At 40.0% G+C, this 23,688-nt stretch overlaps 1 protein-coding gene across 1 annotated transcript in view; it reads left to right on the top strand.

Annotated features, from left to right (window-relative positions):
* Positions 1–23,688, top strand: part of b3galt1b (UDP-Gal:betaGlcNAc beta 1,3-galactosyltransferase, polypeptide 1b) — a 53,892-nt gene that overhangs the window by 21,578 nt on the left and 8,626 nt on the right. Inside the window, exon 2 of the mRNA XM_079562972.1 lies at positions 1,870–1,979. The gene's annotated coding sequence lies outside the window, so the exon portion shown is untranslated. The remainder of the gene's footprint in view (positions 1–1,869; positions 1,980–23,688) is intronic.

Here is a 23,688-nt window from a genome sequence, read left to right as displayed (position 1 = left end):
TATATTCCAAGTATATAGTGCTTTTCCTCGGGGTGTTGTGCTGTGATGCTGTCCATAGTGAGCAGTTTTATGCAGCAAATGAAGCAAATTACGTGGTTAAAAAGTTAAACGTTAAAACTACATTCTGCTTTATACGGGCATTTTAACTACTGTGGACATCTTGGCCTTTGTATTGTTTGCATTACAACTAAGAATAATGTTTGAGTCAAAGTAATATCTCCAGGACTGTAGCTAACATGAATTATGGTTATAGAAAAACCACACAAACACCAGTTGAGAATTAACAAGTTGAAATAAAAATAAACAAAAACAATGCTTGCTACAGTCATACTCAAAACTGCGACCACAAGCAAAGTGTGGTGAAGAATTTTAAAACTTAAAGGGACTATACAGAGTTTAAACATGTTCAAATTAAGTATTTTTCTCCCCCTACATGTTCCAGCCATGTCCTAATGTGTAGAATGAGCTCAGACCTGTTCACCACAACTGCCTCTAAAATCCTGCACTGTCACTTAAAAAGTTTTACTTCGGGTCTGAAGTGCCGTCATGCACGAGCTTAATGTAGAAGCTGCAGTTACACATATGACCTGAGATGGCAGTAGTGAGCATAAAACGGCCAACTTGCATCTAGCCCCTTTAATTAACAACACTCTCAGGTATAAAGGCGTTTTGAGTGTGGAAGAGTGAGACATATACTTCCTGCTGGCCGGTGTTGGGCAAAGACTACTTCCTGACCACTAATTAAAACTAAAACGAGATTTTAATCAAGACAATAAAATGTAAATAGACATCAAGAGTGCGCTTCACAAACATTTCTTCAGATTGTGGAGCTATTTTACCATTTGTTAACGTTAAATTTAAGGATGCACCGATCCAATACTTTTCCAGTATCGGCTCGGATATCGGAGCCGATACTGGAAAAAATGCACAACATCTGATACTGACCTGATACCCATTTTGGCTCTCAATGCCTTAAAAACATAACTACCACCTAAATCTAAGTGAATATGGGCATGCTGCATATCATTGGAAAGCTAAAAACGCACTTTTGAAAATGCTGCGGTTAGCAGCAGTATGCTAAAGCTAGCATGCTAGCAAAAGTAATCAAGGCTTCATGTGAGTTGTTATATTAATGCAACCTAAAGCCTGTCATACACCCAAGGATATTTAGTGTAGAAAAGTCCAGTGATCCTTGTCAGATGTTTATCCAAGAGTTTATCAAGGGATATAATTGATAATTGATCCATAATATCATGACAATAAAATACGACTGTATTGATCTTAAAATGGAGAACAGAGTCAATTATTTTTTTCACTCAGAGAAAGCCACTTTTAACAAAGTGGTATCGGCAGATGCTCAAAACCCAGTATCAGTATCAGTATCAAAAAAGCTGAAACAGTGCATCTCTAGTTAACCTTTAGCCTTTAGCTTCAAGGCTGACGTTATAAACTCCAGTGAAGCTTTTCCATCCTGAGTAAAGCTTTGGTCATATTGTGTGAAATTATTCAACAGCTGTATGTTTTCTGCCACGAAGTGTTTGAATATATATTTGTTTCAGTGAGACGCGGCTAACTCCCCATAGGAATCAAACACAGACATGAAACGGTCGTCACCCTTGGAGGTTAGCATCATGTTGCCATGTAGCTTTCCATGCTGAAAGGCTTTTGATCATGACTCTTTTGATCAATAGACTGATGTGACCTTTCCCTTTGTGCTGTACTTTTCTCCAAACTTGTACAGTTGCTATTTCTTGAAGCCATTGGATGACGTTCCCTCAGCAGTCCTTGGAGATTACAGTGAATGGATGGATCTTATTAATCACCATATGTTCGCTCTCCTCTCCCCCCGTCTCTCTCTCTCTCTTACAGGTCTGGCGTCTCCAGAGGGTGTAGCACAAGGCTGAATCTCTTCAGTCGGGAATCCTTGCGTTGGCAGCCAAACCTCTCCAACTGACTCCCCAGCTGCACCATGCGTGAAGGTAGTGCACCGAAAAACAAACTATTTTGTTGTGTTATTGCCACTATTAAGTCTGCATCTTCAAACTGTCAGCACATAGAAAGTTCAAATCATTTTATTTTTTCTGAAACGATAGCATTTGATGAATAGCAGTTTTCTGGGCGTCTGAGAGGCATTTGTCTTGGCAGCTCTTTTGTAGTCTCCCCTTTTGAAAAGTGTGGGCCATTCGCGTTCCCCCACTGTGATGGATATAGATTTTCACACTTGAATCGGGTGCATATTACTTCCCCATATTTCAACCGTCCACATAAATAAGATTTGCGCTGTTGAGGCTCTTCCGTGTGTGATGTACATTAAAAAAAACATGCATTTTGATTACCAATTATGTCAGAATTGTGTGTTTTTACAAAGTTCGAGTAGTAAAGATTTTGAGGGATTTCATTGGACCATGTTTGTAGAAATAGACTTTAGAATAATATCAAACATGTTGGTTACTATTTCCCTAAGAGCAAAGTAATAATATGGAAATATTATGGTAACTAATTATATTGAGAAATAATGCACTTTGCAGCGCTGTTGCCAAATTGTTTCCTAGTAAGTTGCAGTCTTTATATCGGGTTACGTTTAACCCAAAGGTGTGAAATTATATTACAAGGAAATTAAAACTTTACTTTACAGCTATTAGTGTTTATAGTGAAGTCCTACCTACATATTGTATCAATCTGGTTTGTAAATGTATTATGCATTAGCATTAGCGTGTTGCCTTTAGCGAAGTTACTGGCCAATATGAACGTGTCCCGTAACATTCCCTCCTAAGCTGGCCAAAATGATATGCGTTTTCTTTTTTTCCCCTCTTCTTTTTCTCATTGTCTTTCATATTCTCTATCAAATGCTGTATTTTTGTACCTGCATGTATCTTAAGTCATAAAATTGGAGGCCTCGTTTTGTTCTTGTTAAGTGTTCTGTGTGTGACACATCTCTTTTGTTTTTCTTGGAATATTTTTTTATCTTGTCTTTTTTTTTTCATTTCATTACCACTTCTTTTTTTCCAGTGTGTACCGGTTACTATACCGCATTCCACAAATTTCCCTTTGTTTGGAGGGGTGGGGAAAAAAAGCTTTGTATTCAGCAGATGTGTGCACTGTTTTGTTTTTTTGTGAAGAGCTCAATAAAAACATGATGGTTCACACATGGAATAGGTTTGAAAAGCCAACGTGAACCAAGATGTAACCACAATATTGAAACAATATTTACAAAGCCATATTAGCATTTTGCCTTTAGCGGATTGAAAATCCATTTCTAATGTTCTCAGCTCTAGCACTAATGAACCACGTGTTGACGGCTGGTGCTGTTTTTGCAGTGTGTGTGCGAGTTTTTTTCTTCTCCCTTCTCCACTTCAGTATGCAATTTTGTTTGTTAAAGCTAACACTACATTAAATTAGCCTTGTGGAGTCATCTCACTGCCATGTTGTTTACGAAGCTAGCCATAGTGAGGGAATGCAGATGCAAATTTCCTGTGCAACTCTCTCGAGGTCAAAATATCGTTTTATGCAGGGAATGGATAAAGTGAACAGCTGTTGGCTCACTGAAAAAACATTCAATATACACTGTACACAGCCTCTTATTTTCTCATCTTAATGTCCTTGGCTTTAACACGAGATGAAAGAAAATATTATGCAAAAGTGATTTCTCTATTTGTGCACCTTTATTGGACCAAAAAGAAAACACATGTCAGGCTCAGGCACACAGTGTGTTTGGGGTTTGGTGTATGCGAGTTTCAGCAGCTGAAAGCTTATTTTTCAAATGGCACGTCTTGCTTCGCTATCCTCCTCATTCATCATTTTCTGCTGTCACTGAACAGTTGCCATGAGTAATATTCAGATGGATAAAATCTCTCTTTAGTCTTGCGGTATATATTGGTGTCAACATGAATTTATATTTTACAGTTTGCCATATTATATTGTTAGATATATGACAAATGCTATGTTTTGGGCTTGTTGTCGGGGCCGTGAATTGCCTTACTCTATTACAGTTGACGTGTTGCTTTTAGGGTTGCAAAATTATGGGAATTTTGAAGGGAATTAGCTTTTGGAAATGGAATAGACTCATTCCACGTTTGTATCCATGTTACCGCCTTTGCTCTGCCCGATCCCGTCAGACCTTGGAAGCTAAGCAGCGAAGGGCCTGGTCGGTGCTTGGATGGGAGACCGTTTGGTAACACCAGGAAGCGAATGTAGTGAGTGAGTGGGTGGTGGTGGTCAGAGGAGCTGATGGCGCAGACTGGTTGCCTCGCTTCCGTCAGTCTACCCCAGGGCAGCTGTGGCTACAATAGTGGCTTACCACCACCAAGTATGGAGTGAATGAATAATGCAATTTAAGGTCCAGAAAAGCGCTACATAAAACCAGCGCATTATTATTATTATTCACTTAGTGTGTGCAGGATTACTATATTATATTGTTTTAACCTCTTAACCCCCACTTTAACCGAGCACAGTTTCTCCACTTCAGCTTTATCCAAATCTAAACACTTCTTACAGCCTAAAGGCCAGCCTCATTTGAAAACTAAGACCTACAAACTGATTAGATATTTCCTTGTGTTTCCATGTTGTCATCACAGTTTCGTTGCTTTTTTGTCACGTTTTTGGCACTTTTTTTTTGGTCATGTTTTTGTTGCCTTTCCATCCTCATTTCCATCTCGTTTTCATCGCTCTTTTGACGCTTTTTTCAGGAAGCTTTTAGATTTGGGTAATGCCTGGATCAGAACTGGAGAAAATGTGCTTGTGTAGGTGGGGTTAAGAGGTTCAGTATAATTTAGGTCTGTTCTGTTTAATGCAGCTCGGTGTCAGACACAGGTCCCGCCCACTCCTCGAACAGCATTGGTCACCGTTTGCCACGATCTTCTAGTTAGAGACGGGTGAATTTAACCAATCAAACAGAGTGATTATAGGATGCAAATAAGCCCAAGGCAACAATACTTTGTGATATGTATTAACATGCACTGTCCCAACCATTAAAAAAAAGCAAACAAAGAAAAACAAGTCAGTATATAAAACTTTGCCATTTATCCCACCACTCAAAGAGAATTAGGCAGAATGTAGGATTAGGACAATTGTGTTGGGCCTCACACTTCTTGTGAATCGGGGGTGTGACATCACTCAAATGGGTATAGCTAATAGTTCACCAACTGTTTATCCAACAAAAAATGCCAAAATATAATTTCAGGCCGTTTTTTTTTTTCCTTTTTTAAAATCCCCAAAATGTCCGTGCTAAATTTCCCATTGAAAGTTTCTGGAAAATATCAATGGCCCCCGCTCTTGAAGGCCTTGCACCTTGATCAGCCGGATCGTTACATATTTGCTTCTGATCTTCTATTTTCAAATTCGTCTCACCAGGAATTTTGCTAAATAATCAAAACCGTGCTGAAAGTTGTTTGTGCGGTGTTAAAAAGAACAGCAGTTTGTTCCATCTGCTCATATTCAGCACTTTATTAATGAAGTCCTCAGACACTCTCTCGTCAGACTTCTAAGAACCTCTTTATATCTGAATAAGTGCAAAGTGAAGACGCATTACCATAGTGCCTTTCATTTGGCATATTTTCTGCAAATTATACCAGAGCTGTGCAAAGTGTTCCACCTTTGTTCTCAGCAAATACTAGTTTATTATAGACCCTCGAGAGATTTTAATGTTTTTGAGTCTCGGCTGTCGCAGAAGCAGATTAATCTTGGTGATAAACATTTTGGAGATGCCATTTGCCGAGATGGCCTGGTTTTGGCGAGTGGAGCGGGCGATTCCCCCACCTCTCCCGTGGCTGTGGATGCAGGCATATTTGGTGTGGATACATATTTCATGACAGAGCAGTTGGGAGTTTGGGAATATCGAGGTAAAGGAGAAGTGACTTCAGAAAAGCATTTGGGAGAGACGGAACAAAAAATATTGTCTGAATGAATAAAGTCACACTGCGTAACATTTTACCCTCTAAATATTCAAGAGGGACGACATGACGAAGGAAGTCACATTGATCGATCTTGAATTTTGATTCCAGTTTAGTTTTGAATATGGGAATTACATACTTATGGCGTTCACTAACATGACTCATGAACGTAGACAAGATTACGTAAAAACAAAATGTTTTCTACTCAAATACCTTTAACACAAACAAAAAAAAGAAGAAAAAGAAAGTTGATTTTTTACAAAAAGTAATAGTAATCTATCCATCCATCCATTTTCTTCCGCTTTTTTCCGGGGCCGGGTCGCGGGGGTAGCAGTCTCAGCAGAGATGCCCAAACTTCCTGATCCACATCCAGTAATAGTAATAAAATGTCTAAAAGTTTTTTGTTGGTTGAAAATTCCTCAACAAATGTGTTGCAGAAGAAGCTCAAGTGTGTGATACATGTGTGTATGAGAACTACAAACATGGACAATCATCCTATGACTGTAGAGTATTCTTTGTACTGGTGGGAATAGTGTATACAGTTAATAATAATAATAATAATGCATCGGTTTTATATAGCGCTTTTCTGGACACTCAAAGACGCTTTACATTGCATTATTCATTCACTCCATACCCGGTGGTGGTAAGCTACTATTGTAGCCACAGCTGCCCTGGGGTAGACTGACGGAAGCGAGGCAACCAGTCTGCGCCGTCGGCCCCTCCGACCACCACCAACCACTCACTCACTCACTACAATCGCTAGGCTTCCTGGTGTTACTAAACGGTCTCCCATCCAAGTACCGACCAGGCCCTTCCCTGCTTAGCTTCCAAGGTCTGACGGGATTGGGCATTGCAAAGGCGGTATGACCAGTTACTATTTTATTGTTGCCTCCGGCTATTTGTTCCTGCTTTGAATCACTTGTATTACTTTGTTTCTTTATTGCTGTATCTCTTGTGTAATTGTGTCATTGAGTCAATTTCAGTTATATTTTTACCACCCAATAACCAGGGGTTAAAGTGGGCCGGTCTGACAGACAATCACCAAAAACCACCACCATAAAAATAAACAAAGAAAAAGAGGAGAGCACTGGGCTTATTGTTAATGTGCTGAAGCTGCACTGGACAGAAGTCCACTTTACAAAGAGAGACCGGAGGAATAATAATATGAAAACAGCAACAGCAGCACCATCCATCCCCCTGCGCGTTAGAAGGAAGAAGCAGGATTAATGTCTCAATACAACAGCATAAGCATGAATCCATAAACCCTTCCCAAGCTTTTGCCCACTTTTTATTTCACAACAATCGGCCTTATATTGACGTTTTTATCGATTAATTTAGGATGCATAATGAAGAGAAAAGGCGATTAAACGGTGCAGAGTTACGGCGCTGGTTACGGTCTTTTTCACACAACAATCCTTCCTCTGAATCTGTCCGGTTTAAAAGCAACAAAAAAGTCAGGAATCCTGGCTTGAGTGTTGTCTTTAATGTCTGGAGCCTGTGCCTTCTCTTTACTGCTCAGGTGCTGCTCTCAGACGGAGGAAGAACAGGGGCGGAGCTGACACGGGCAGCAGAGGGACTGGGGCCCCACGGCAAAGGGACTGAGGGAAACACTTACACAGGACTTTGACAGTACATAAAAAGACAATAAATAAATAGAATAAATAACAGAAGAAGTTACGTAACGACACAAACAATTAGTGTTGCTTTTCTTTTCTTTTAATGCGGACAGTTCTGATTTTCATTACTGTGATAAGGCTGATTTAAACAGCATAGCCCAGATTGCACTACATTTTTTATCTGATTGACTAAACATTTCCTGGGGAGGACTAACTGTTGCTCAAACTTTCTGAGAGTATCAGGAGCACACATAAAGAGGTGTTATTCTGTAAAATGGTTTAAAGGTATTAAAAGTAATATAAAACACCTTCTGTTTCGTGCTATCTATACACAGCCTTTCATATATCAGCCTAATGTAGCGTTCTGGGTCCACCACCTCCCAAAGTCCACTTTAACCCGTGCCACTTGATTAAAGTAGGTTACTGGCATCTGTCATTTCAGTCTTCTCTCTAATGTTAATGCTTCTGAAGTAATTGAAAAAGTAAATTGTAAATCTAATCCAATTCTTGCCAGCGATGTGGGTGTCTGTCGGAGTCCTGGGCACATTACCGATACCGGCCCACATCCAGTTAGCGCCTCATTTCCATAAGTCCGTCTGGCAGACCTGGGGTAATGTTATTCAAACAGGGGTGTGCGGGGTTGAGGCGGTCGCTCAGTCTGCCACATAATGAGTCGAAAAACCAGAATCCCCTGCATTATCACCCCCCCCTTTACCAGCGATGCTATTACAGCAGGGGAGGGGTCACAGCCGGCTATTTACATTACCTCCCAGAGAAATCTTCTAAGACTTTTAACGGCCCCAAGTAAGTAATGGACACCTAATAGCTTCCGGTCGCATGTAGCTAACCCCCCCACAGCTGCTTTTAGTCCATCAATGTCAGTCCGCGGCTTCATATTCCATGCATTTACTGGGCTCTCTGCGAACCCACGCATATAGGAATGACATTATGGCTGGTTTGGGCGCGCGCCTAAGCTAGCACGGTCCAAACCAAGCCGTTTGCCTTTAAGTTGGCGCGATCTATAGAGGCAGTGATCCATAAGCAGCAGGGTGAGTCGAGTCATATAGAATCGACATCAGGCAACAGAGGGAGCACCATGTGGCTATGCTTCCAGTTATAAATAGCCCCTGGTTGGATGCTGGAAGTGCCTAGCATTTCATTTTGCATAAGCTACAATGTCACTTGCACAATAGTGAGCCGTCAAATGTACAATAAACTTTTCCAAAACCTACCCATTGTCAGTCTACAGTTTCACCATTATGCCGATATTTGTTGCTAAGGACACTGGACTAGCTAGCCTTCACCATGCTAATTGTTTTTAGCATTGGCGCTACGTGTGGGTTGGAGAATAAAATATGCTGCAAAATGGATTTCTCTCGACTATAAAAGAGGTTACGGTTTAACTGAACACATTTTCTCCAGTTCGGCTTTACCCAAACCTAAAAGCACATGGGGAAAAGCGACAGAAACAAGCCAAAAAATGTACAAAAATGGGGATAAAAACAGCAAAAAAAAAGCACTAAAAGAGGGCCTTAGCTTTCAAATGAGGCTATAGAGCTCCAGTCAAGAAGATTTCGATTTGGGTAAAGCCGAACTGGAGAAAATGTTTATGGTTAAGGTGGGGATTAAGATGATGCATTGGTTTTATATAGCGCTTTTCTGGACACTCAAAGACGCTTTACATTGCATTATTCATTTACTCCATACTTGGTGGTGGTAAGCTACTATTGTAGCCACAGCTGCCCTGGGGTAGACTGACGGAAGCGAGGCTGCCAGTCTGCGCCATCGGCCCCTCCGACCACCACCAACCACTCACTCACACACACACACACACACACACACACACACACACACACACACACACACACACACACACACACACACACACACACACACACACACACACACACACACACACACACACACATTCGCCCAGGCTTCCTGGTGTTCCCAAATGGTCTCTCATCCAAGCACCGACAAGGCCCTTCCCTGCTTGGCTTCCAAGGTCTGCGGTTAAATGATTTAGCATTTGCCAATTGCATTTATTCAACTGGTATGTTAATCTAAATCTACAAGGCTGTGTAAAATATATGAAAAATATCTTTACAATTCATTTAAACCTGTGTTGCCATAATCTCTTGAATACTTATTTTTGAAGCTACATCAAGGCTAAGTAAGATTTAGCCGAAAAGTATTATGTAAAGCAGATTTGACGAAAAGGGGTCTATATTCTACAATGATGCTGTTGATGTTTTAATGATGGCGCTGCAGTTATATAACCGTATAACATAGAACTTTTGAACTGAAATATCGTGATTAGGGGTGGGCAGTCTGTTTGCCTGTTCAGTACAGCCCCTCTGTGCGTTGGCGTCTGGCACAGAATTTTGCCAAGTTCAGTTAAATGAGCATTTTATTAATCTAAGCCTTCTGTCGAAAGAGTGCAATTTATCAGCCCTGCTCAAACATAAAACTACATGCGTACACACATAGCTGAATATTTTCTATTTAGTAGGAATCAATGAGAGAATAAAAAAAAAACTTTGAGTCGGTTGAATTTTGTTTGAGCTCCTCAACACAACTTAAAGGTGCATTATGCAACTTTTTCCTGCAAAAAAAAAAAAGGTTGATATTTGTTTGCATGTGACCTTGTATTTTGACCCAGCGGCTGTATGAGTGGTCAGCATGGCACCTTTACTTGCCGTCACAGTGGCCTCTTGGATGCTCCAGGATCCATTGTTTGGAAGGTTTTCTCTGCCGACAGAGCCTCTCATTAGGAAACTTACAAAACAACTGATCCTGGTTGTTTTTTGCACCATAAAAGTATGAAAAAATAAGCCTGATGTGAGATGTTTGCATTGTATTATGATTTGTTGAGAAGAACCTAGGCCTGCCACGTTAACAAATTTGAAGTTTGATACACTGAGGCAGGAAAGTATCGCGATAAACTATATTATTGACTGTAACGATACTAGATACTGTCAACTCTCAGGCATGAAAACCACAGCAAACCTTTGTTCTAAAAGTGCATCATCATATCCTAAAATATCACACAAGCTGCAATAAACAAGAAATATAATGTAACTCAATTTGCTTCAGTTAGGAATCAAAGTTTTACAAAGAAAAAATAGGAGGGAAATGCTAATATGTACAGACGATAAATATCGAGCCCAAAAATATATCGTTTATCTGTTATTTATTGAACGATAAATCGATATAGTAATTATCATGACAGCTCTAGGAGAACCAGCCACGGGTGTTGTGTATTTGTAGTATATAAACTACTTGAACACAAATCGTTCCGGTGAAAAGTTGCTGCTGACCTTTAACTTGAGCTGTTATACGATCGATAGCTTCTTCTCTCAGGCAAAAAGGCAATGATCCCTTCATGTAAAATCCATGTGAAATAAAAACAGATCTGACTGATATTTACCCATGAATATTCCACTATCTCTTGCATTTGATTGGTCTATGTTGCCGAAATACATTATTCCCGGAGTTTAGGGAACTTATTGTAGATATAGTCGCTCTTTCTACTGGCGGCCCGACCACAGCATGTGCAGAGGGGCTTTAAGGGCATTGGTTTATGTTTTTATAATAACTCATAAGCTCAGAACCTCAAATGCAGAGACTAGCGGAGTCTCATATAGTCAATATGTGACAAAAAGGGGTTTACCAAAGGAATGCTGTGACTGTAAAAACACCTATGTCGTCACTTTTCAACTAAAAAGGGAAAACATTTGGAATTGTGCCTTTAAGAACAAAATATTTATTTATTTGATATTACAAATTATGTTGAAAATCTTGTTCTCGTAAACCCAATCTCGTCTTGTTTCGTGGAATTTGTGTCTCGGCCCGCCTTATAATCATTTACTATATTTTTCAGATTCTTCAACTACTGTAAAAAGCTAGTAAATATAATAATACATCAAATATTTACATGTGTTACAGTATGAGGTGTCAGAGGACAATACAATTTCCCAGTTGTCATAGTTACAGACAGAATAAACACGTGCAATCACATGTACAGCACCTTCCCCACTTCACTGGTTATTTGTGTAATTTTGTAATATTAAATTTCACATTTTCCAGACTCATTTCCTCTGTTCTTTTTTTAAAGGCTAATCGAAAACATGATTATGCTTGACATTGCTCAGATTGCAGATAGTGCCACTGGGAAGTTTTTCTTCATTAGTAGTTCACACATGAGCGGGACGGCAGAGTGGTTTAAGTCTCGCGGAGTGTTGAATATTTGAAGAGGGAATAGCTAAAAAGCATCATGGAGGATAAGGAGGAGCTTTTTAACATAGTCCAGCAACATATCACTCAAGTGAATCTATATTCTGCGCATGTAGGATCGGAGTTGTTCTCTATGCAATTCAGCGGCAAACTGTTGCAATGGAAAGTGGGATCTGTAAAGTAATCGTTTGAACATGTCAAATAGAGCATTGATTTTTTACATTGATGCTTGTGTATGTAGTCAGTAAACTGGTCCTGTTTGGCGACGATTTGTCAATTTTATAAGTTACTAAAAAGTAGCTGTACTTTTTGGCAGTGCATTTTAGCTTTAATTGAAAAAAGAAGAAGAAAAGAAAAGACATTTCATACGATTTTGCCGTTTCTCATAGAGCTTTCTCAATATGTCATGTTCAAGTTCAACACTGTGATTCCTTGTGATTCAGGTTTCCAGCTAACCTAGGTCATTTTTCTTGCCCGGAAAACAGCTTTTTTTCCCTTTTTTTGTTGTTGAAATGCTGCCATATCCAACTCGGCAGGGGCTCTGCGTCATTAAATCGATTTGTATCTCTCACCCCTTCTCTGTAGCCTTTGCTGTGTTGTTTTGGAAAGTCACTCTGAGAAAAGTAGAGGCAATATCAAAATTGTGACTTGTTGGTTGACATGGAGTTGTGTTCATCATGATACTATATGGTTTCGTTCACGGTGCACTCCAAAAAAACAAAACAAATCATCATCGGCAGTTTTCTTTAACATAGTTCATCAAATTGTCAGTGGCGGATCGCAATCTCAAAACGCAAGATGAGACGGGATCACTTTGCCGATGTGAAACGCCCACTTCCTCCATCTGCCTTGACATTTTGTTGCTATTCCCGCTGCTATGGTTGCTTTTATCAGCACCTGATTTGCACTCATATCCCTTTTTGTCCCATGTTTGTTACATCGTTCATTCGAAGTGGTCGGACTCCTGCAGTTTGGCTGTTTAGGCTACTTTGCATGTGAGACTGCCTTGACTGTGATGGGCAAAAACACCTTCAAATAGGTCAGACCCAAGCCCCATCTGTTCGTTTAATAAGAAGCCTGGCCACGCGCTGATATGACACGGTTGGATGGGGCGCGCCATAGAGAAAAACATTCTCCCATTAAGGCGCAAGGTGGAGGATAGGCACTCTCCGCTACTCGCTCAGCCGAGGAGGCGCTCACTATTGGCCGTCATTAGAAAAAAGATAGCGGCTTTTGTACAGGCGCACAAAGGAAACTAAGTGTGCGGTATTATTTGGTCAAAATAGATATAATCCTAATGGTCTTTGTATGTTTGAAAAATGAACCAGCATAACGGGGATCTCAAACCGGTAGCTCCCCAGCCCTTTCAAACTAGCTCCCAAAAGCTCCCCATTTCTACTTTTACATCTGCTTAATGTGGCGAATTTTAGATGTGTTTTCGCTTTGTTCTGAACAACAGGATACTCAAGTAATTTTCTTAAACTGTGTGGTTTCACATTGGCTACAAACTGTCTCCGGTGAACTCCTCATGAGTCTGATGTACCGTTTATCTAAATGTAGTTTTCTTCTTTGTTACGTAAAAGTAGCTCATATACAGCATGTATTTTTTTTTTTATGTGAAATTCACACAGAGCAAACCACTTAGCTAACCGGGTTATGTTCCTGCCCTCTCTGAAGAATTGTTTACTTAAGTTAAACTAGATTCTAGTCTAGGCTTTGTTTTAATACATGCTCAACAGAAAGACATGACACAGGATGAGTAAGCAGATGTGTTGATTTGTATTCACCTTAATCCGCCCCGTCCACTTCTGCCTCTTTTTGTCACGGATCAGCACTTCCTTTGTCTTGACACTTCTGGTAGAGCGTGAAGTCCGCTCACTAAGTGGAGAACAAAGGAAAATGTTCGCCGCGACAATCTGATATACAGTAGATTGATTTGTGTAAAATGTCCAATATTCACTTGCATCAACAAGTCGACACTGCTCCACTTCTCTGGTGTTCTCTCTTGTGTTTGTCTAGTAACTGATAGTAACTCCACATCTGCAGTCCTATGTAACCTAATACAAGTGAAGAGGCGGGCATAATTAATGGCGGCGCCCGCGCAAACTTCCGGAATAAGGTGGATAGGCCTCTCTGGGGAAAAAAGAACCCCATCAAATTCAGAAGCTAGCGTTAGCTCATTGTAATTAGCATGTGTCGTTACACTTAAAGGAATAGTTCACCGTTTTTCCATTCGGAGATATGTTCTTACCTGAGCTTAGACGAGTTGATACATACCTGTCTGGTCTTGTGGAGGAGCGTGGTAGCTTCCAACTTCACCTCGTTTGGAGCTATAGGAATACATTGAGAGAGGCCAAACGCTAACAACATCTTTGCTCTTTTTGTGTGACTGAGGGCACACACAAAGACCAGACAGGTACGCATCAACTCGTCTAAGATCAGGTAAGAACGTATCTCAGTATGTAAAAACGGTGAACTATTCCTTTAAAACGAGAAAGAGCCACATGTAGATCACAAAACAACTACCACGTTTGCTCTGTAGTCAGACCATTCAAAATATCATATGAATAATGTCTCATGCAAGTTGAGTCTTGTCATTCGTGGGGATCCAAAGAAGAAATGTTCCTGAAAATGATCTCTGTTTGCCCTATCCAAAGTCCCTAAATCACACACATTGTCATAAAACTAAGAAATGACCACACAACTTATCTAATGGCAAAGTAAGTTTCTGGTGACAAAAGTATAAATAGGTTGTTTGACCTGAAATAGCTAGCAAGAGCGCATTTGGAGCAGACGGCCGCTGGAGTGTTTCACTGTGTCCCAAGGCAAGATACTCCACCCCTTGTGCTAACTGCAACAGGAAGGACATCTGGCATGACAATATGCTAAATCACATGACTCCAGGAGAACCTATTTCCTATTTGTCCACACTGTAGTATTTTGTAAGCAAATCTTTGACGTCAAGGAGAAGTGTGTCGTTTGCTTTAGAATTTGTATATCGCAAAAAAATCTTTACACCGTTTTCTTTCACACCTTTACTCTTCGTGACAATAGATCAGCGCAGACCCCATATATTCGGGGAGAGAGCGGGTCTGAAGATATGGTCTGAAGAATCTAGTTTCACCGAGAGAGTGGAGAGAGTGAGACTGACAGACTGTGACGCCGCTGTCTATCCCATCACTCACATCAGCGCATAATACACCACACATAAGGCTCACTGTATCGATCTGGGATTCAGTCCAACCAGTTTCAGTAATGCCGTAAGATGAAATAAGAAGTATGTTTTAATGCCAGTATGTAGGCTGAATTTATGTTTTTTTTATGATTTTCAGTCACAACAATTGAGCGACCCTGGGCGGATTTGCATTTGAACAGGTGGCCATTTTGTTTGCTTCTTTCCCCCTTGCTGTCAAACTAAACAGTCTGGAAATGTTGGGTTTGTGTTGAAAAAAAGAAAAAACTAGGCCCCTATTGTTGTCAGTGACTTAGAGTTACTTTTTGAGTGTCGTGGTGCATTATATTTTCGCTGTGATTAAAGTCATTGTTGAGTACATTTTAGGCGCTTGACGCTGATTTTGGCACCGGTTCAGTAATGTATTCATTCACTTTGTTATTGTGGTTTGAAATTAAGTGGTGTTAGACATCGGGATTGAATGTTGAAATGAAATCCACCTTTTCCTGGAACAAGGCCACAATATCCATCAATGAATATTAGCCAATATAAAAAATATTAAAAAGTAGAGAAAGGAGCCATAACAGTTCTGTTAGCTTTCGGGTCACTGATAACCTGTACTGTCCAAATCCCTTCACAGTATATGAATGATAAGTCCAGTATTTAACATTTTAATATCTCCATAAATTTTTTTTAATGAAATGTGCCAGAAATTGCCAAAATCTTTTATGGTTGTGGCGACACAATCCCAAACTTTGTACACTTTGAAGTTCTCTACCTCCTCAGTGTCTTTGCAAATGTGTCTTTTCCCCCCCCACCCCTACATAACACAGAACAGTTCAGTGTGAATGGGGGTGAAGAGTGGGGAGAGACCATCAGCAAATAGCCAAAGTTAGTAGTCAATCTCATGAAGTTGAGGATCAAATAGTGTCCGGCGTACAGCTGACTCAGCTTTATGTCAGTGTGGGCTGTTTCAGATGTTTCTCAGACTCAATTTTAGTTTAGTTTATCTTTCTTTTTAGGGTTGTCCTTGTTTAGTGCTTGACATGCGAGACCAAGTTTTGACCTGGTGTAATCCTGTTATAGACAGTGGTACACTGAAACTCAACTTTTCATTATGTCACTTACTTGGTATGAAAAGTTTCAGAACAACTGCTATACCATCACATAGCGCATACGGACATACACACATACACACATAGCACATTTGCACATACACAAACACAGCGCATACACAGATTTGCACACACACACATTTGATTAAATCCTGATTTATGTTTGTACTAAACATTTGAAGTTGTGGAAAAGTTTGTAATTGGCTGTAAGCACCGATGTGGGAACACTCTGTGGTTGAAGTTCGGTCTGTCAGGCCGCTAGTACAAGCTTCACTCTGTATTCATGCTGAACTCACTTTCTTTGAAGGTTTAATGACTTCGTTAAGCCAAGTCGTCAAGTCTTTGGGGCAGGCACAGTTAGCAGGCTCGTGACCTCCTGCAGCTATTTGTCGAGATGATTTTACTAAGAGTCAGTAGCTATACTGTATATAAAAGCACTTCAGACAAAAAGACAGGTAATGTCATATTTATATGGGCTTTTTCTAAGGATGTTTTTACCAATTAATTTCACTTGACATTTTACTATTAAATGTTCCTAAAGCTCACAAACTACAGTGCGTTGCCATTGGTTAGTCTTTTCATATCTGCACAGTCCGAACCACTGTTTACTCACATTAAACACAGGAGATTTGTTTGTACAGAATGTTGGTCATTTAACTTGAAAATATAATTGTCTAGTTGACTTAATGCACACATATCTGCAGCAAATATTTTTATATTTGAAAGCTAGCATTAGTTGTAGACATTTAGCCACACTCACTTTGTAAAGTGCAGACCTCAAAAACAATACTTTTATATGTTTTTATGTACAAATATATTCTTCCCGAGTTGTCAGGCCATAATTGAACTGCTGTGGCTAAGGGTACGGTGCATCATGAAAACCTTGACCAAGTCCAGCGAAACAAAAAGGACACTTAATTAGACTCCATCCAATTTGTGGGTTCCCAGTAGCCACAGCCGTATTTTTAGCTTTTACGGGTAGTTGTTTGTTGACCTCATGCCACCAATGCGGATGGAATTGAAACGACCAGCCTGTATGCCTCTCCGCAATAGCCAAGGCCAGAAGCATTTTGTCGCCCATTTGCCAGCTTCTGGGCAGGGATCATCCAGCCTGCATTTGGAAAACAGTTATCGTGATGAATGTTGCAATCACAATCCACGGCTAATGAACTGTAGTTTTCTCCTGCACAGAGGTGGGATTGAATCAACTACTTCTAATAAATTGCGTAATGCGTTTTCATTCTCTTCTATGCTTCATAAATTAAGAGTGGTGGGGGAGTATTTATAGTCGCCACGGTCGACCGCAAGCTGCCATGACATTAAATTTCCATGAGCGTAGCAGTATGTAACAGTTAACATGAAGGGCGACTTCACAGGGCTCCCGCCGCGCAGTGATCGGATGTGTTTTGACCAAAGAGAGTTGACCTTTTGTGAAGCCGGGTGCGTTATTTGGCAAGACAAGCAGAGTTCATTAGGAAATGAAAGGAAAAAGCAACGGGTTAAGCGCATGGTATGAATTATTGATGACTGGGTTTCTTTAAAGTCAAGCTTGAAAGAATTATGAAAGAAAGTGAATAATATATTAGGATATGTTATAATATATGTTTAAAATACACTTTCCATGCCAGACAAAACGTTTTTAGGTTGGTTAACATTCCTACCGCCACATTTGAAAAACATACATTGTATCAACCTGGAGATGCCTCAACGATCAGTCATATCAAAGCAACCAGCGATGAAGACACATTGCAATGTTGGCAATGTGCTTTTTCCCAGGCACACGATTGCTGAGGATAGAAAGGACATGTTTCTCTCTGGTTGGTGGGCTGCCCTTAACTCTGTGCCACTGTGATACAATTTGACCATGCCCATAATGATTGATTGTGCATTAGGTCTTGGAGGTGTTGTTGCAAATTAGTGCTTTTCCATGCATTTCAGGGACTGATTATGCGAAATATGACAATATCTCAATTTTAATGGGAGCAGTTAAAGACTGCAATTATTATGATAATGTCATCTGCAAACAAAATATCTCATCTTTATGGGGCGTTGTCATGCATAGGAACTATTAACCTCGTCGTTTAGATCTTTGCAAACAAGTTCTGTTTGTTCACTGCTCATATTTCTGTCCCTGAAAAAATAATAAGTAATATTTCACTTTATTTACAGTAATGTGCTCTGTAACAACGTGTAATAACATGTTTAGTACACAATGGAATAATATGTATTAGTAGTTTGAAGGTACATAATGTAATAGGACATAACTCTTACCCTAACTTTAATTGTACTAAATGTAGTTAGGTACAATGTGTTAAGGTACTGTAAATAAAGTGATATCCATTTATATTAATTAGATGTTTATCAATTAACATATCATGTGAGTTACTGATATTACAATCATAAAAAGCAGGAAGGTATTGTGCATTATTAAAATCCAATATACAAGGATGCCCGATATCTCCTTTCCTTTTTTACTATAAACCTATCAGTTCTCTATCTTCTAAGTCTTGCAAAGTTCAAACAAAAAGTGTCAGACTGGCGTGAACAACAGGTATATGACGTGTCTTATTTCGCAGCTAAGGTTGAGGTGTTTCATTCTGCTGCGACACTGGGGGCAGGAGCGGAAAGTGGCGGAGCTGGGCGGCATCTGTTCAGGGAGAAATAGTGCTGGCATCAGGCTGGAGCCGGGCCAAGTCCCTGTCTGAAGAGCCTATGTGCTGCTCTAGACCAAAAACTCTGCCACGGCTGCAACAAATGCCGGTCGAAAGGGGCAAGTAGTCCCAGAGGTACACAGACTGAGTAAGGAGAGTCATCTTTGTGATTTTAGGGTTGTGGAGTAATTAAAAATGGATGATGTGGCGTTTATGACCGAACACGACCTTTTCAGTTTGTGTTAACTTGGCAATTAAAGGCCCGTTTTCTTTAATCGTAACAGAAAGGGTTGTTTTCAAATGCTTAAATGGGGGGGAAATGAGCGCCTCTGTAAAGTTGGATGATTTTATGAAAATGTGTGCCTCCCAGCAATTACTTGTCGGATGAAATGCAACTGAAGAAACCCCGAAGTTTCGTCTAAGTTCAAAGACACACAAATCCCATCGCAAAAAGAGGTAACTTAATTCTGCATCAGGTGAAGTTTGTGTTGCATTTGATATAACAAATGCCTAAGGGTTGAGTTCTCTGAGATTTTATCAAAAATACCAATGCAGACATAAAGCTCAAAAAAGGTGATTGGAGGTCTAACCAGCATTGCCAGGGTAATAGTGTGCCAGTGTATTCCGTATAATCATATGACTATTAATGTTTCTTTTTCTTTTCTTTTGCTGTTTTATGTAATTTAGCTGATTTTTATGTTGAATGCCGTGCTTGTTGTAGCCAGCCCCACATGTGGAGTGGGGGGGGGAAGCGACTGTTGTAAGTTGCCGTGTCTTAGTCTGTTTTGTGCCTTCTGGTTGCTTCTTCTGCATAAATTAGCCACAACTAGAGACAAATACAAAAATGTGTCTCAACAGCAAATATGTGTCACGTGTCAGTGAACGTAACTGTAATGGATCTGATATATTCAGTGAGAGAATAATTGTCCCATGGATCATGTGCAGTGCTTTGTGGCCTTTATCGGCCTTCGTAAGTAGCCTAAAGGAAATGATGGAAGTAGCTTTAATGTTAAAGAAGTATGGATACTGTATGCCCTGACGAGACATCTATAACGGGCACTTATTTTTAGAACAATGTATTGAATGACATTATGTATTAAATTACAGTGTGACCTTGGCAGCATAGTCTTCATTACAGTAAGTGTTATATACAGTATGATACAGTCCCTTTCTTATCTGTGAACATTTACCTACTTTTTACATATTTGATGTTGTCATTCATCATTCACTGTCTGTTTATGTCTCTGTGATGGTGTTTTTGCTGTATGTTTGTGCCTGTGTTTGTCCTATCTGTCATGACATCAACCTGCCATGGGACGACGGATGAAAATTAGCCTATATGGCTAACTCCGGCACATTTACATGTTGAAGAAACACATGTTGATTAATGTGCAGTGTCCCTATTCAAATAAAGATATAAAATATATATATATATATATGGAACCTAATGATGTCTCATATAACTTTTGACATTATGTAAAAAAAAAACAACACACACACACAAGCTTAAAACTCTGGCCACTCGTGAGAGGAGATAGATGAGGAAACGTCCTCAACTCCATCAATCCAGCCCAGTTGACAATATTTGAAAACGCAGAATTCATCCCATCCCATCGAGGCGTCTGTGTTTATTCTCATTCATTTGGCTCAGCTCACACCGCCGTCTCCTGTGGGACTGAGTTATCTGTGAAAATCTGCCCTGACACGTTCCCAATCTATCAAAAGTTCCGCTCAGACTAATGTAGCCTCACTCCGTAATTGCCTGTATAGATTGAGCCTCGTGTGTCTTGCGGTAATAGCCAAACATCATTTTTGAATAAGCCTTGGGCATCAAATATGTAAATGACTATTACGCAGTGGAATTTACAAGTGCTCTGATTACGGTGGTGAACCCTTTAAAGCCAAGGTTGCCCCGGGCAGAGTGGCACTGACATGGCAGTTACTTTGAGCAAACTGACTGTACGGCCAACCTCTTATCTTTTGGAGATAAGAGGACTTTATTGTTCCTCAAGGACATTTTTTGCTCTCTGCTTTAGTGTCCCTGCAGAGTATAGGAGTCCTGGGGCATATGTTTTTTATAAAACGCCGGAAGGGCCTCGCTTAAGAATCCATTGTGCATGTTTTAGGTTATTGTGGATTCAGAAGACATCCAAGGCCTACGTTTACAGACCCCACATGTCCTGAAATAAGCCCTATGCCACAATCCCACGAGGGGCTGGACGCTCTGCCACTACAAGCTAGCAAAACGCTATTAGCATTAGCTCCAGTCGTATGCTAGCAAGCCAAGATATAAACAACATGGACTCGTGCTAAATCTTTGCCTTTTTTCATTTGCTGTGAAGTACAAAGTGGGCGACAGTGACTCAGGGGGAACAGTGGTGATGTCATAACGGAGAGGTTGCCGGTTCGATCCCAGCTCCAACCAGTGTCGCTGTACTGTTCAAAAGCAGGACACTTTAGAATAAGTTTATTGATCCCCAAAGGGATTTTTTTTATTTTGTTATAGATACAAAAATCTCAACCAAGAAAGTAGGATAGTGTAAGCACAAAACAGTGGGTGGTGGTGCTCGTAGAAGCCAAGTGCGCAGATTTGCTGCCACTTTTCCCAGTTTTTTCATATTTCTTATAGGATAATGGATCACTGTAGCACTTTGACAAGCAAATTAGTAACACTTTATGATAAGCAGTGCTCGTTAAGTATTAATACAGTATTAATAAGCATTAGTAATAGTAATTAAAAATGCAATTGTAAAGATATTAATAAGCTGCTCGTCATACTCTTATCAATTGCCTTGCTAATAGTCCATGACCATGAATAATATTCTTATTCATGGCCTACTCTAATCCTAACACTAACCTTAAACACATTACTCATGCCTATTAATACATTATGAAAAATGAACAAGCACCTCTTAATTTATTAATTAATTTACCCCTTATTTTACCAACAGATTACATTGTACCAAATTTAGTTGTATTTAGTGTAAAATAAAGTGTTTCCAAGCCTTTTTCTCTTGTTTTTGGCCCGTAAGCTTTATTTGACAGCACATTATTTAACCATCAAACTATTGGCTCCACAATTCAAGCTATTTTTTGACTCATATCATTGATATCAAATAAAGTTAGGTGACATCTACTGACTATATCTTCTTGAATATTTATGACTTTGTGGAATGGCAGACTATTGGTTCATGTCAGCTCATCCTTTGAATTTTCCCCTGCGTTTTTGATCACTTTATTTGGTTGTTTTAGAACCAGGGCCTCTCTCTGCAAACAGCCGCTGCCGCAGCAGAATTTATTCGCCGTGAGATCTTTGTTTGTTTGTGTCGTGCACAAACTTCCTTTTGTCTCCTCTGGCTTCTGTATCTTCAGCCGCTAATAAAAGAAAAAGAAAAGCAATGAAGCACAAACAAAGCTGGCGCATGCAGATGGATATTGCGTCGCTCTTTTGAATGCGGTGACGACTGACGAGACGGCATCAATTGTAGCAGAAAGCTGAAACTGCCATTTGTTCATTAATATGTGTTTTCCTGTCTAATAAAATGAGTTCATGTGCGCTTGTTTATTGCAGAACGGGAGGAGAATTTGAAGTAGCTTTGCAGACAATGACACAAAGAGTCAGCAAGTGGATCAGTGGAGACTCATCAGTTGTTGTTAATTTTGAGGAAAGAACTCAGAAATGTATAATGAGATTTCAACATGGTCGAGTCTTAAGTATGAAAACAAAAAGCTGCGATATTAAGCTCAAGTGTAAATTCCTCAGCTGCCAACCTGTCACAGCTCTTCATAACAACAATTACCTCTATTATCTTTCGTTAAAATGCACCCTCTCTCCTCTCCTTGCCGTCTCAACTCACTTTATTTTTACTTGTTTAAATTGAGATTGAGTTGATTAGATGTTTGACATTTAGAGTTGTAAGTGAATGCAATCAAATGCTATTAACAGTGCAGTAAATCTCTCCCGACGGTGTGTCTTTGCCAAGGACAATGAGCGGATGAAGTTTACACACTGGAAGATTTAAGGCTTTACAGCTAACTGTCTTGCAAGTCCCATCAATAAATCAAACTGCTTCAGTGCATCCTCTGAATCCTCTTTTCAACAACTAATTTCTTGACCTTTCAATACATCTCTAGTACTCTGCCTGTGGCCTTTGAGAAAAAATATATTTTTTTCCTTAAACAACTGCACTGACTTGAACGCCCTTGCTGAGCACTTCCAGGTGACTGGATGGTATTAGTTTTGTGCGGAGAGATGACATTGGTTCTGTATGGGATTTTTGTGTCTCATGCTTATAGAACGCAGTAAAATAAGAATTAAGGGTGTTTCGCCTCACACCTCAAGAGGCTTCGTCAGCAGCTAATCTTCTCTGGTAGCAAGCTGGACTCTTGTACTCTTCTACGTGGGGGGAGGGGCCTTGCCTTTTCATTGGCTCCACCTAAGCTGGTCTCAACTCGTACGACAACCAAAACAAATGTGTGATGATGCAACAATTAAATGATTGCGCATTTATCAGGCCGCCAAACATGAGAGCTGCTTTGTTATTTGTGCAAGCAGTTTCAGACATGGATTAAAAAACATGTATTGTTGAATTTTAAGATCTGATCTACAAATCAAGTCATTTATTGTACTGTGAAACCAAGTTAAAATTGTCAATTACGATAATGACTGACCAAAAGGTTTTTTATTTTCTTTGCTCTACTTGTATGGAGCAGTTATTTCAACCTGGCACACTATTAGCTGGGACACGCTTCTTTTGGGGAAAACACTTTGGAGCAGCTGTCTATAGCCAGTCACCAGGCCATGCATCAAAGCATCTGAGTGTACAGACTGCGACTATAATAGGTCTTTTCCTTGTGTGCTGACTGTGATGAATGGCTGTCTGTGAACAAGTTTACCTTACCCCATACTGCGTATAGAGTTGGCTTTCAAGTTGGATAATCATTTTTCTGTTCATTGGCACATTGATGTTCCAATCAATCTATTACAGTGATATGCATAAGTGTGGGCCC

This window comes from Gobius niger (assembly GCF_951799975.1).
Source record: "Gobius niger genome assembly, chromosome: 9".
Taxonomy (NCBI): Eukaryota; Metazoa; Chordata; class Actinopteri; order Gobiiformes; family Gobiidae; genus Gobius; species Gobius niger.
Note: the sequence above shows the minus strand (reverse complement) of the source record. Positions and strands in the feature narration are given on the sequence as shown.